The following is a 14,493-nucleotide window of genomic DNA, read 5'->3' as shown; positions in this document are numbered from 1 at the left end:
CATCTGGTTGTCTTTGCAGATTAAAGTCAGCTGGATGATGAAGTTGATGAACATAATGAGTAGTGCTTAAATCCAAACCAGCCATGACTAAAACATTCAAAAGTACAATAAACACATCAAAAAAAATTACAAAAAGCAATATCAAATGAAACGATTATTAAAAACTACAAGATGTGTTTTTTTTTTCTTTGGTTTGTTTAATATAAGGTTTTTTTAAAATGGGATTTTTTTTTTTCTTTTTTTGTGTATGTGTAGATTTGGAAAACAAGAAGAAAGTTGTTATAGAGATTTGGTTTTGTTGAGTGGAAAGAAAGGGAAGGGAAGAAGAAAGAGAGGGGAAGGAGGGGACAAAGACTCAAACAAACGCAGTCATTTCATTCTCTCACCCTAAAGTTTATAAGTATATTAGTATAAAAATAACAGGATGGAAAATTATTTGTTTATTCAACTACTATAGTACTATAGTAGTAGATGTTTTTTCAATATATAATTGGGGTGTTCTAAGATATAATCGTGATATTCGGATTAGTTTGTCTTGAGTCGGAGGTCTATCGAAAATAGTCTCTCTATTTCAACTAAGGTAGTGGTATGAACTGCATACGTTTTACCTTCCCCACACTCTACTTTGTAGGAATACACTGGGTATGTTGTTGGTGTTGGTGTTCGGATCAACTTTCGCGCACCTAGACTAATTTTATGGGATTTTTATCACCTTTCACCAGCAAAAGGTACCACGTAACTTTATCGATCAAGATTAGAACGTACAGATGAGAAGAAATCACCTAATGTTTGTTTCTATTCGGAATTGAACCTACAACCTCGTGGTGTTCAACCTAATTTCATTGAACCATAGTAGACTTTATTAAAAGATGAAAATATTTGAGTTTAATTTCTATACAATGATGGGGAAAGGTGAAGACATAGTGTAAGCTATAGATTCAACGATAATAACATACTCAATGAAATACGGCAAGTAGGGTCGAGGAAGGGTAGAGTGTACACAAACCTTATTACTACCTCGTGGAAGTAGAAAGAGACTGTTTCTGAAAAACCTTTACCTCAAGTGCAGCTAGGGGCGGAGCTACCCTTTGATTCGATAGGAAATTATACTATTTATATATGATTGAAATTATTTTTTATGTGTATATAATAGATATTGAACCCCCCTTAATTTATTCAAGTGTTATTTCTAAATCCTTTTAATGAAAAATCTAACTCCGCCAGTAAGTGGAGCAAAGTGTGAGCTATAGGTTGGTAACTTAGGATTTAGAAAATTGGATATTTTATGCTATATTTTAGCTGATTAAATTACATTCATAGTATAAGTTAAGCCTCATCAACAGGGCGAAAATTTAAATATTCAATCAATAAAGCTATTAAAATTTTTCTGGCTGTTGGTCTGTTGTTGTTTGGACACTTAAAACTTTTTTCCTACTATCTCCTATTTTTTGTGGATATAATAAGGAAATGATATCTAAAAATAATTTTGCATGATTTTTTTTTTTTTTTGCATGTCCAGATTCTCAAATGGATAAAAAGGAATTACCCAAAAATAAAAATAAAAATAAAAAACCCAGGCAACCCAAAAGAATATTTTCTTCATACCAATTTATGTGGCATTTTTCGTTTTTCAAAAGTCAAACAATATAAATTTGACTGTGAATTAGGACACGAAAGTTTTAATTTTCTTAAAATAAAATTTATATATTTGAAAACTACGTAAAAAGTATTATAAATCATAATAATTGTCAATTCAAAGTATTTAAAATGTATATGAAAAAATTATGATTAAAATAGACTTATTTAAATCCCGAAATCTGAAAAATATCACATAAATTGTAACATAGGGAATAATAAAATAAATAATGAGAAAATTGGTGGATGATGACCATAAACAGTTGAAAATTACTATAGTAGTTGCGTGAAATGAATGAGAATATAATTTATTTATATGAAGTCAAGATTTAAGAAACTATAACAAGTTGGATTAATATGACTTTCATGTTTAGCAAGTTTATTAATTTAATTAATAAATTAAACATGATTATGAAGATGCATTTTTCATTAACTTGTGGTAAGTATTTGGTATTTGAAATTGGCTGATTTAATAAAATAATATTATTGTAAGTGGAGTCAGGATTTAAACTTTTTAAATTTAAAATTATGATCTTTTTAAGTTACTAGGTTTTAAATTAATAATTTATCATATTCAATGGATTTTTTAAAAAAAGAAAAAGTATAGATCGATAGTGGGTGAATCCGTAAACTATACTCTAGCTCCACCTTTGGCCGTCGTGTAGATTCTGTAAGAGAAAATGGTAAAATATTTTCTATGAAAAAATTCTTGATTCTCTGAACCAAAGCGTGAGATATCTGGTTGATAACTGAGAGATCTCGACCATCCATGATACCTCGATGGTTGGGACATAACTAGAGGAATGGAAGGGGGTTTATCGATATGCATTTCTTTCGTTGAAAATCAAATTATATATAAGATTAAAGAAAATATTTGATGTATTTATAATAAATAATAGAATTTTTTAGCGAAAATTTTACCTCCGTCACTATCAATAATTTTTTTGCTTTTATTTTAGTAGTAAATGAAACCTTGATTAAATTTATGTGGGTAGGGTTAGATGTTGGTTTGATTAATTTGTGAGGTGTACAAGGCTTTATTAATCATAGTTAAGGATATCAAAGTTTTGACCAGATTTTAATTAATGCTTCACAGACAAAAACGTGAAGACGAGAGAGACTATATACATACATGTAATTTAAAGAGTATTTTAATGATATTTTAATAGGATTACTACTATATGTTAAACAAATTTTATATATAAATATTGTAGTGAAATAATTGGGCTTTCTTCATTTTAATTAATTAGAGCATATTTGAGTCATTGCGAAACCACCTTAGGTGAAGGATGGTTCAGTATGCATTCCTTGTTGAAAAATTATATGGTGTACAGAGGATAAACATTAGCTATTATGAGTGTATATTTAATTTTTCATACCTTTGATACAACTAAGAAGAAAATTTGAATATTCTTCGCTAAATTTCTGACTCCGCAACTAATTTTAAGTCACTATGGAAAATGAAAAAAAGCAACTCATAAAGTTGATGTCATGTGATCAGGAGGTCACGGGTTCAAACCTTGAAAACAGCCTCTGACAAAAATGATAAGTAAGACTGCGTACAATACATCCTTGTGGTGAGGCTTTTTCCCAAACCATGTGTAATGGGAGCTTTAGTTTGATACAACTAAGAAGAAAATTTGAATATTTTTTGTCAAATTTCTGGCTCCATCACTGATTTTAAGTCAATGGTGAGAAAAGCAACCAGTAAAGCCTAGAAAACAGCTTCTAGCAATAGTGTTAGGTAAAATTGCGTACAATACACTCTTGTGCCGAGACCCTTTTCCGAACCTGCATAGCGAAAATTTTAGTACACCGAACCTTTTTTTGGGAATGAAAAGAATCATGTTATGAGCATCGCCCTCAAAAATAGACCCTATATAATGTGTGAATTCAGATTTAATCAGTTCTCAAGACAAGATACCGATCATCGAATATTATACTCATTAAAATTAGTGGATGGGGAAGAGTGGCCAAGTGGGCAGCGGCTAATGGATCCCACATTTGTCACCTGACCTCATGAGACCACCCTGGACGGCTTTCTTTTGTACTCATTCTTCACTTTGGCCATCCTTAGCTTGACTTTGCTTAATTTTTGGCATTTGCATTGCCTAATAACCAATGATTTGACCCCTAATCACCATCAAAGGTCATGGTTGAATGATAAATATTACTCCGTCATTCTTAATCAGATATCTTAGATTCATATCTTGAATCGATCCAAAATATTCAGAGGTCTGGATCGGGCTGGTCCGATACTAGTATTCGGATCAACATAAGACCACAGTACAGAAGGAATATATCGATCCAAAATATTTAGAGGTCAGATCGACCTAGTCCGATACTGGTATTTGGATCAACATAAGACCATAGAGGGGGTATGTCGATCCAAAATATTTAGAGGTCGGGTCGACCTGGTACGGTAAAAATATTTAGAGGTCGGATCGATCTGGTCCGATTCTAGTATTTGGATTAAGATCACGGAGGGGGTATATCGATCCAAAATATTTAAAGGTCGGGTCGACCTGGTTCAATACTAGTATTTGGATCAACATAAGACCACAGAGGGGGTATATAGATCCAAGGTTGGGTCGACCTGGTTTGGTACTGATACTTGGACCAGCATAAGACCACGGGGGGGTATTGTCCCCTAATTCAACTCAAAAAGGACTAACTCGCTATAATGATAGTGGGATAGTTCGGTCCTCGCTGAAATCCACCTAGGACCGAACCCCTAAAGCTCCCGAGAGAAGTTTCCCTTGAGTCCCTAATCGAGACCGATATGTTTACAATCCAAGCCCATGACTAGCTCGGTCTTCTTCTGTTGGATAGCCCTATCGCAAAGTGAGACTTTCCAAAATGAATTCAAGCTTCAAAAGAGGTATTGAACACTCAGTCCCTAATCAAAAAAATAAAAACCTAGTTTATCTGCATCGAAGGATGTGAACAATTTCATCTAAAAATTTAACCTGTAAAGTTGTTAAACGTAATTAATTCTTCATTTTTTTCTCATGAATTTCATTGGTCAATAATCAATTAGAATTTTCTATACTTCTAAATACTCGTACATGGAAAGTAGAACAAACAAAATCCTTCCTAGAGTGGTTATTGATCCGAAGTTTTAGTATCTTGAATACGTACTCTCTCTGTTGATCTAAATTTTCTTCGTAAATTACATTGACATATTTTTTTAATGATGGCTATGAGACTCAAGCTCAAGACATCTGACTATTTAGATATCAAGTTAATAAATTTTATTATGTGACATAAATTTTAAATAAGTATAGACCATCGAGGAGATACATTATTTTCTTAATTTATTATGGAATTAAAATCCCCCACCCCCCTCCCTCACCCCAACCCCACCCATACTTCTATGTTCAACAAACACACAACATTTGATTTTTCAATAGTACTAGTGACTAGTTTTTAGTGCATTCGAATAGTGCACCATAAAACAATATCTTATTTCAAATAGTTATTATGACTAAAAGGTCATTATTATAATAATAATTTTTATCGCATGATAAAAATTCATACTTAGCTACCAAATTTTATTGTAACAATAAAGTTGTAGCTATTTAAGCAACTATTACCAAGATTGTTAGTGATTGTAGCAAAAATAAGGAATTAGCTTTGTCGATTTAATTTTCGTGGCTAAGAAATTTTACGAATTTATAAATAGCTACAGAATTTGAATTTTTGTGACTATTACTAAGTAATAGCTTCAATTTTTAAATTTATAGCTTAGATTTCGTAGCAATAGATATATTGTGTTGTAGTGAATATGCTTTATTTTTTACTTAGATTTTCTATTGTATATATAAGATACTTTGTCTTTTACTAGTGTTAATAAAGGAATATATCATTTTCAGTTACTGAAACATTTATATAATAATGTTGGTAGAAAAATTGTTAATTTTTTCGAAACATTCAAAAATTAAATATTATATATGAACTTCTTATAGTAATATATTGTTAATTTGTCTTTGTCCCATGTGTTGGGATATTTGGCTAAAATAACCAGGCTAATTTATGCAAAGGGGCTCTTTTAAGATTATCATTTAGATTTTGATTCTATTTTTGAATATTGAGCAAATATGATCTTGAAAAATGCTCTTTGTAGATAATGTTAGACCCGAGTCTAATATTTACACGTTCATTGTTAAACAAATAACAAATTGGACGATTGCCTAATATTTGGAATGACTCATAAAATTTTAGACGTGGTCAAGCATTTTCTCATAAAAATTTTAATTTTCTCAAAAGCGATCGTTAGATCATTATCTAACTGGTCTGTAAGTTGCAAGAGAAGTAAATATTTCGAAAGGTACTTCACAAATTGCTACCCTATTTATAAATATAAAATCTCGTAGTATTAATTTTACATTCATTTATTAAAATACAGTGTCAGATTAATTTATCCAAAATATTGTCCCGATTATTAGGCACCAGTATTCAACTTAGATCAACATGAAGTATTGTATTCATGTATATTTTATGAAATAAATTATTTAAAAAAAAAAAAAAAGTATTACCCACATTTAAGTGTTGGAGCAATCAAGTGGACTTGTTTTTTATTAATTAATAAAAAAAAAAACTTTATTGGTCTAAAGTTAAATGTGAATAAACCATATGAACCCATGATGAAACAAAAAGGGTGTCGGTATACTTTTCACATAACATGAGGCAATAAAATAAGTTTTAATTTAGGTGTAACAATCAATTAATAATGTGCATAATGAAACATAATCATTTACATCAATAGGACTTACTTTTTTGTATTTGCAACATTATTTTCAACCCGAATTATATATATATATATACACTACAACGATATATCCCAGTGTATTCTCAGCTGGTGGGGTTTGAAAAGGGTAAAATGTACGCAGTCTATACCACTGCCTTCGAAGAAGTAGAGGTTGTTTCCGATAGACCCCTAGCTCATGAAAAAAAGACAGTAAATAAAGTCGTAATAAAACATGAGGTAAGATGAAATAACAAAAATAAGGCGCCCACAAAGTAGAACTATACACTAACAAACCGCAAGCACCCACCTTCCCGAACCTTCTCACCTAAAGACTCCACCCTATGTACAAAGTCCTACGACTATTAGCAAGGCTACCTCCAAAGCACACCTAGCATCTGGTTACGACTCACCCACGCGAGCTAACCTTCTAACCTAATTTGTGTTTGTCATACCTGTCTATCTAGGGTCATGTCCTCATTAAGCTGTAACTGCTCCATGTAATGTCTAATCACCTCCCTTTAGTATTGCTTCGGCTTGAAACCATCCAAAGTTAACCTACCACACCTCCGAACTGGGGCATTCATGACCCAACTCATCATATGTCCAAACCATTTCAACCTCACTTCCCGCATCTTGTCCTCCACCAGGGCCACTCTTACCTTCGCTCGAACAGTCTCATTCCTAACCCTATCTCCCCTAGTAAGCTCACACAACCAACTCAACATTCTCATTTCCGTCACCTTCAACTTTTGAATGTGAGAGTTCTTGACTGCCCAACAGTTTGTTCATATACCGCATGGCTAGATGGACCACCACTCTATAAAATTTGCCTTTAAGCTTGAGAGACACCTTCTTATAGCACAAAGTTCCCGAGACAAGCCTCCATTTCATCTATCCTGACCAAATAAGGTGCGTGACATCCTCATCAATCTCTCAATTCCCCTGAATGATAGAACCAAATTTTCAAAACCCACAGACAATAGTTTCTAAAGATTTTCCATCATAGCTTAGCTTAAAGAACAAAGAACTCATTCAAATTAAAAATTGGAATATGTTCCTTTAAATGACACCTTAAAATTAAAAGTATTTTACATTATCAATAGATAAAAGTTAAATTGACAATATAAAGGGTATATACAAATTAGGGGACAATACCTCAACATAAAATGTTACAAAAATATATAATATGAGAATCTAACATGTACACATGTTTTTTAATAGTGAAAGAGTTGATTCTAGACTATACTTTCCCAATGAAGACATGATGACAAGAAAGAAAAAGAAGAAAAAATAAAGTCCAATGTTTTTTTAGATATATACATACATCTAAATATGGCATGGTCCTATATTATAATAATTTAATTACTATATTTGTGAAGCTTCTAGCATGAATATGTTACCCCTTTGTCTTTGACTACTATACAATATGAGAATACAAAATGAATTTATTAATTTCTTGGCAAACATCATGTCATGAATTATAGCTTCTCATGGTCCTCCATTCCTAAACACACTCTCATGCTCTACATTTTTTTTTTCTCATTTGGTGTTCGGTGCATGTCATTTTTGTGAAATAAGCATTAAGTACTTCTCAAACTATGGTCAAAGTTTCTACGACACACTCTAAATTTACAGAAGTACTATTATTCTCTTGAACTCAATTTTAACATATTTTTGTCACTCTTTTATGTGGATGTGGCATCTTTATTATATAAAATGGGGACACGTCAAGATGTCATACCACATCAGCTAAAAAGGTTGACAAAAGATGTCACGTCAGCTAAAAAGATTGACAAAAATATGCTAAAACTTAGTTATGGGGTAATATGACCTCCGTGAAGTTGGAGTACGTCATAGCAAATTTGATCATAGTTCTGAGGGGTACTAGATGTTTTACTCCATTTTTTGTATAATAATCTTCCTATCAAAGGTGATTTTCATATCTAGGGCTTAAATTTAAATTAAATAATATTATTTTTTATTTTATTTTCTACCCTATGTTTGCTACTTGTATTTGGGTATGACTATATCAGAATTCGCGTCAAAAAGTTTAATAGTGAAGAATAATAAAGCACTAGCTTAACAAAGTACGACTCAATATGTGGAGCTCGAACATAAAACTCTTGATAAAAATTTTTAAAAATATTTATTTCTTTATCACAATCTTCATATATAAATCATACTACATTATTTATAATTCATGAATCCATGAGAAAAGCATCTCATCAATCAAACTCATGTCTCCACTAATAATATTAGAAATGATTTTGAGTTTAAAGTAGGAAAGGGACTTCGAATTAGGTACTTGAATTGATGGTTAATTAGAAAGTTAGATGTAAAAAGTCATCGTTTTCATTTTAAATTATACACGAAAAGTCTAAATCACACCTAAACTATCATAAGTAAAAAAATTCAATATTATAATTTGAGTGTGACCTAGACTATTCGAGTATAGTTTCCCAAAGTTAAATAATATTATTTGGTAAAGATATTTTACAATTTATAATCATATTTCTCATATGACAATAAATAGAAGGAAAAAATATCAACTGTTTTTTATTAGGTAAATCATAATATCATGCTGAACTCTCTTATTTGGTTTATTTATTATGACAATTTTTTATCTAATTTATAATTACTAATCCAAAAAGTTATAATGTGACAACTTTATCCTATATAAATATTAAACCTATTCTAATTAATTAAGTTTATTCAAAGTGGCAATATTTTTAAATAAACTATGAAAAATGCCATTAAAGTTGAGGTTCTAAAACTACAAGAGAAGTGATCTCCATATTAAAGCTAATGATGATAAGCATAAAGGCAAAAAAACACATTATCAAAACATATTTATATAATTAAGTCTTGTAAAAGATAATAACAATTTAATTTCTGTTATAAATGTTGGTAGTAATAAAACAATTGTTGAACAATTAGAAAATGTTAAATTATATTGTTCACGTAGTAGAATCTAAACTTAGCTTTAAATTTTATGGATTTGAGTTCGGGATTTTACAGTGCTCACCCTTCTTCAAAATTTAACTCCAAATATTTGACGGTTTTTCATGTGTTATCTACATATTCTCTGTTTTATTTAATACTATACAGACTTATTATCTAATACTATTCAGACTTATCAAACAACATTTTTCACCCTTCTTCGAAATTTAACTTCAAATATTTAACAGTTTTTCACGTGTTGCCTACATGTTCGTTGTTTTATTTAATCAGAGACGCCTCAATAAAATTAGTAGCTTAAAGCCAAATTTTAATAAAAGGTTTTACATAAATAAACATACATATAAAAATACTACTATAATAATTTAGACTTGTCTTATTTGTTCTTGTTTGGTAGTTATTTTCGATGTGGTATGTTTAAAAGACACGTAATCTTAACTTTACATATTAATATGATTATTAATACAACAACAACAACCCAATATATTCCGACATAGTGGGGTTTGGATAGAGTAAAATGTATGTCGTCCATACTACTACATTTGAAGAAGAAGTAGAGAGACTGTTAATATGATTATTAATAAATGTAAAGATTAATTCTAGTTAATAAGATGTTAGTCATTTGTTTGCAGTGCATTAACTTGGATGTGTTGTTAAAACTTTATTTATTAATATAAAGTTTGAGTTGTTTGGTTCAAAGTTCTAAAATATTTCTTGTAAAAATAAAATAATTTTTTCACTTTTTTATTATTATTAATTTTTTGATATTTTTTAAAAATATATATTTCACAATCTTTATTATCATTTCAAGTGAAGTTGAAATTACAGAGTTTACTATTAAAAATTTTGGAGGCCTAATGTGAAGGCTTTACTAGTTTTACCCTTTAGTCACCCCTATATTTAATACTACAAACTTATCATCTAGTACTATACAGACTTATCAAACAACGTTTTTCATCCTTCTTCGAAATTCAACTCCAAATATTTAACAGTTTTTTTTATGTGTTATCTATATGTTCGCCACTTTATTTAATACTATGTAGACTTATCTTTTTATATTATCCAAACTTGAAAAACAACACTTTTCACCCTTCTTCGAAATCTAACTCCAAATATTTGACAGTTTTTCATGTTTTGTCTGCATGTTCGTCGCTTTATTTAATATTATACATACTTATCATCTAATACTATACAAACTTATTAAATAACACTTTTCTTATTTAATACTATACATACTTATCATCTAATACTATACAGACTTATTAAATAACGCTTTTCATCCTTCTTCAAAATTTAACTCCAAATATTTAACAATTTTTATGTAAATATTCATCGCTTTATTTTCAACTCTCCTCACCTTTTGAATGAATCTCTTAAACACCTATGAATAATTCTACTATAGAGGACAATGATAGACAATAACTTTGTTATGATCCAAACACACAACTTAAAAGAAAGAAGATTTGGAACAGAGAATCAAAGTTGTCAAATCAAAAGATGAACTGATAAATTGCAGTAGCTAGTCCTACTATGACTTTAATTTGTCTTATTCATATCAACAACTTCTTTGCTTTTACCTAGACATTTTGAGGGTAGATTATAAATTCACCTGAATTCAATAACGTTATTATAAATTTAATTATTGAAAAATATTTTTAGTTTTCTTATATTTGATTCGCTTATATGTTTGAAAAAATATTTTAAAAATTAATTTATTTTTTTTAAATTTAAAAAAAAATAATTTTCCTTCAAAAAGTAAGGAAAATATTTTCCACAACTCTCTTTCAACCATACTTTAAAGTTGAAATGTTCATACAATTCTCAAAATCATCTATCCCGTCCCTCGCCTCCAATACCCTATCAACCCGACACCACCTCTATCCCCATCCCACCCCACCCCTACCCCTACCCCCACCCCCAAAATTCAATTGTTTTAAAAAGTTTTTTAAAAAAAATTCTTAGTCCATCTCCTATCCACACCCTACCCCTACCCCTACCAGCCTCCCTTTCAAAAATAATATCTATATTTTATTAAAAAATTCAAACTTTTCTCTTACCCCACATTCCTACCCACCCTCCCTCTCCCCCCTTTACCAGCCCTCCCCCAACCCAACCTCAAAAAACAATTAAATTTATTTTTAAATTTTTTCCCCTTCCCCCTCCCCCCCCCCCCTTGACCCCCCCCCCCTCCTCACCCCCCCCCCCCCCACTCTCCAAGCTAATTTAAAAAAAAAAAATTAACAAAAAAAATTTAAAATTCTTTCTTACCTCACCCCTACTGCCTATTCTGACACTCCCACCCACCTGCCTACCAATCCCTTTCCCAAAAAAGAATTTAATTTTTTTAATTTATATTTTAAAAAAGAATTCTAAAATGTATTTTTACGCTTTACCTAAACACTAAAATGTATTTTTTGAAAAAATATTTTTTCATTCACCAACCAAATACTAGAAAATATTTTTCGAAAAATATTTTTCATCCACCAACCAAACATAAGAAAACAAGTAAGAAATCAACTTATTTTTCAGGAAAACATTTTCTAGGTCGGAAAATATTTTCCTTCATACCAAACACACTCTTTATTTTATGTGTTATTATTTTTTTGATTCATTTTTTTAAAAATAATAATTTTTTTATTTGATAATCATTTAAAGACATAATTTTACTTTTATCCCTATTGATTCCACTTAATTAAAAATAGTAATAATAATACATTTTTAAATAAAGGACAATATGATAAACATCACCAAATCTTTTCTTATTTCTTAAACTCCGTATTCGATCAAAGTATGCCACATAAAATAAAATAAAACGAAATAAATATTAATTTGAGGTTAAAATTTTAAATTTTGAATCTCTATCTGAGTATATGGTGTGTTTTTTTAAATCCCTTAATAGATGTTTTCGCACATCTTTTGCTCTTTTGGTAATTCAATCTCACAAATTTAGAATTAAAAGTGAGAAATATTTATGATCGGAGCAACTCCATTTCTTTGGGTTTGATTTTCCAAACTAACAAATCAATAAAATTGACATTTCGTACCCAATGAACACATCTACTTTATATATATATAAGTGGTGATAACTCGCTGAAGCAGGTAGCTGGTGGACGACATGCCTGCTTCACCCGTAATTTTACGATATTATCCCTAATTAATTATTATAAGTCATTTATGTATTTCAAAATTAATATTATTAAATTAAAAAAGTAAATTAAATATTTATGGCATGCCTTCTTCAACCTTGATTTTACTATATTACCCCTAATTAATTATTATAAATCATTTACGTGTTAAAAAATTTAAAATATTTAATAAAAAATTTGAAATAGACATTTATGACATGACAACTTCAGCTGCTTCAACCGTGGTTTTACTGTATCGTCGTATTTTGAAATTACTATTATTTAATTAAAAAAAGTAAATTAAATATTTATGACATGCCTACTTCAACCGTGATTTTACTATATTACCCCTAATTAATTACTATAAATCATTTACGTATTAAAAAATTTAATATATTTAATAAAAAATTTGAAATAGACATTTATGACATGACAGCTTCCATTGCTTCAACCGTGATTTTACTATATCATTCATAATTAATTATTATATAAGTCATTTAAGTATTAAAAAGTTAATAATATTTAATAAAAAATAAAATAAACATAAAATAATAAATTATTTTTTGATGTTCTTATAAGTCATTTAAGCATACAAAAATTAATAATATTTAATAAAAAGGACCAAATAGGCATGAAATGATAAATTATTTTTGATGTTTTCAATTAACTTTACGTCTTATATAGGATCACTTTAAAAAAACTTCACAAGTATTTGTTATGATAATTTTACTATGTCACTTTTAATTAGTAGAATAAAAAAAATATTACAAATCACAATAATTAAAAACTTAAATTATTTAAAAAATATAATTGACTATCAATTTCATAAATATTTGAATAACTTAAAATATTATTATACAAATTTCATCAATCTAAATCTAGTAATATATATCTAACTTAGAATTTATCAACTAAATGAACAAAAATTTTAATTAAATAATAGAATTATAAATAACATAGAATTTTTAAATATTAACGTTGGATCGTGCGTAGCACGGCCTAAGCCCACTAGTATATATATATATATGTGTGAGAGAGAGAGAGCGCGTGAGGCCATTGGCCAACATTTAAATATGTGTTTCCATTTATTCTTCCTTTGGTTTGTTGTAGGACCCCATAAATCTAGGGGTATTTTATTTATTTATTTTTCTTTGTTTTCTTGTGCCAAACTATTGTTTGGGATCTATTGGTTGCTAGGAATAGGATTATGGAGGAAAATTATGGTTAGTTAATTAATATAATACCAATTGCCAACTTGGAGTTTGATCTTTGAATTCAAGATTGTTGTCATTGGATGAACTTTCCTTGAAGTTTAGTTGAATGTGGATGGAAAAATAAAGAATACAAAATTCTTGACTTTGGAATAAATTGTGCATTTTTTTTTTTGGTTAGTTGAATAAATTGTGAGTTAAAAGAATATTAATTATATTTATTTTTATTAAGATTAAGATGTATAAATATCGAATGTGTATATAATAATCAAATATGTATTAAGAGATTTGAAACGATTGGAGAAAGAAGACAAGGTGTAAAATCATATTTTTGTCAAACTACATCTGACTTTAAAATTTGAAAGAAATAAATATCTGACTCTATATTTTTTTTTTCTTTTTATTTTTTACATGCATGCTAATTAAGAGAATCAACCAAAAATCACTCAAGAAAAAATTGAGATTTGAATACACTAAAGGAATGTACATTCTATCAAAAAAGATTTATATACTTACAGCTTAATTTTGAAATCAATAATTAAAAACAATAGAATCTTAGTAATTCCTTTACGAGATGTATAATAGGTTAGCAAACATGTAACAACAATAATAATATATTTAATGTATTTATTCAAAGTAAGATTCGAAGAAAATAAAGTGTATAAAAATTATATTATTACCTCAGATATAAGATAAATAGATTATTTTTGATGCACCAGGTTCTAGATTAGCAAGAAATATAAAATGAAAGAATGTTATTTATTTCATTAAGAGGCATATAGTAGGTTAGCAACAAATACAGAAACAATACTAA

Source organism: Capsicum annuum, chromosome 1, assembly GCF_002878395.1.
Source record: "Capsicum annuum cultivar UCD-10X-F1 chromosome 1, UCD10Xv1.1, whole genome shotgun sequence".
Lineage (NCBI taxonomy): Eukaryota > Viridiplantae > Streptophyta > Magnoliopsida > Solanales > Solanaceae > Capsicum > Capsicum annuum.
Note: the sequence above shows the minus strand (reverse complement) of the source record.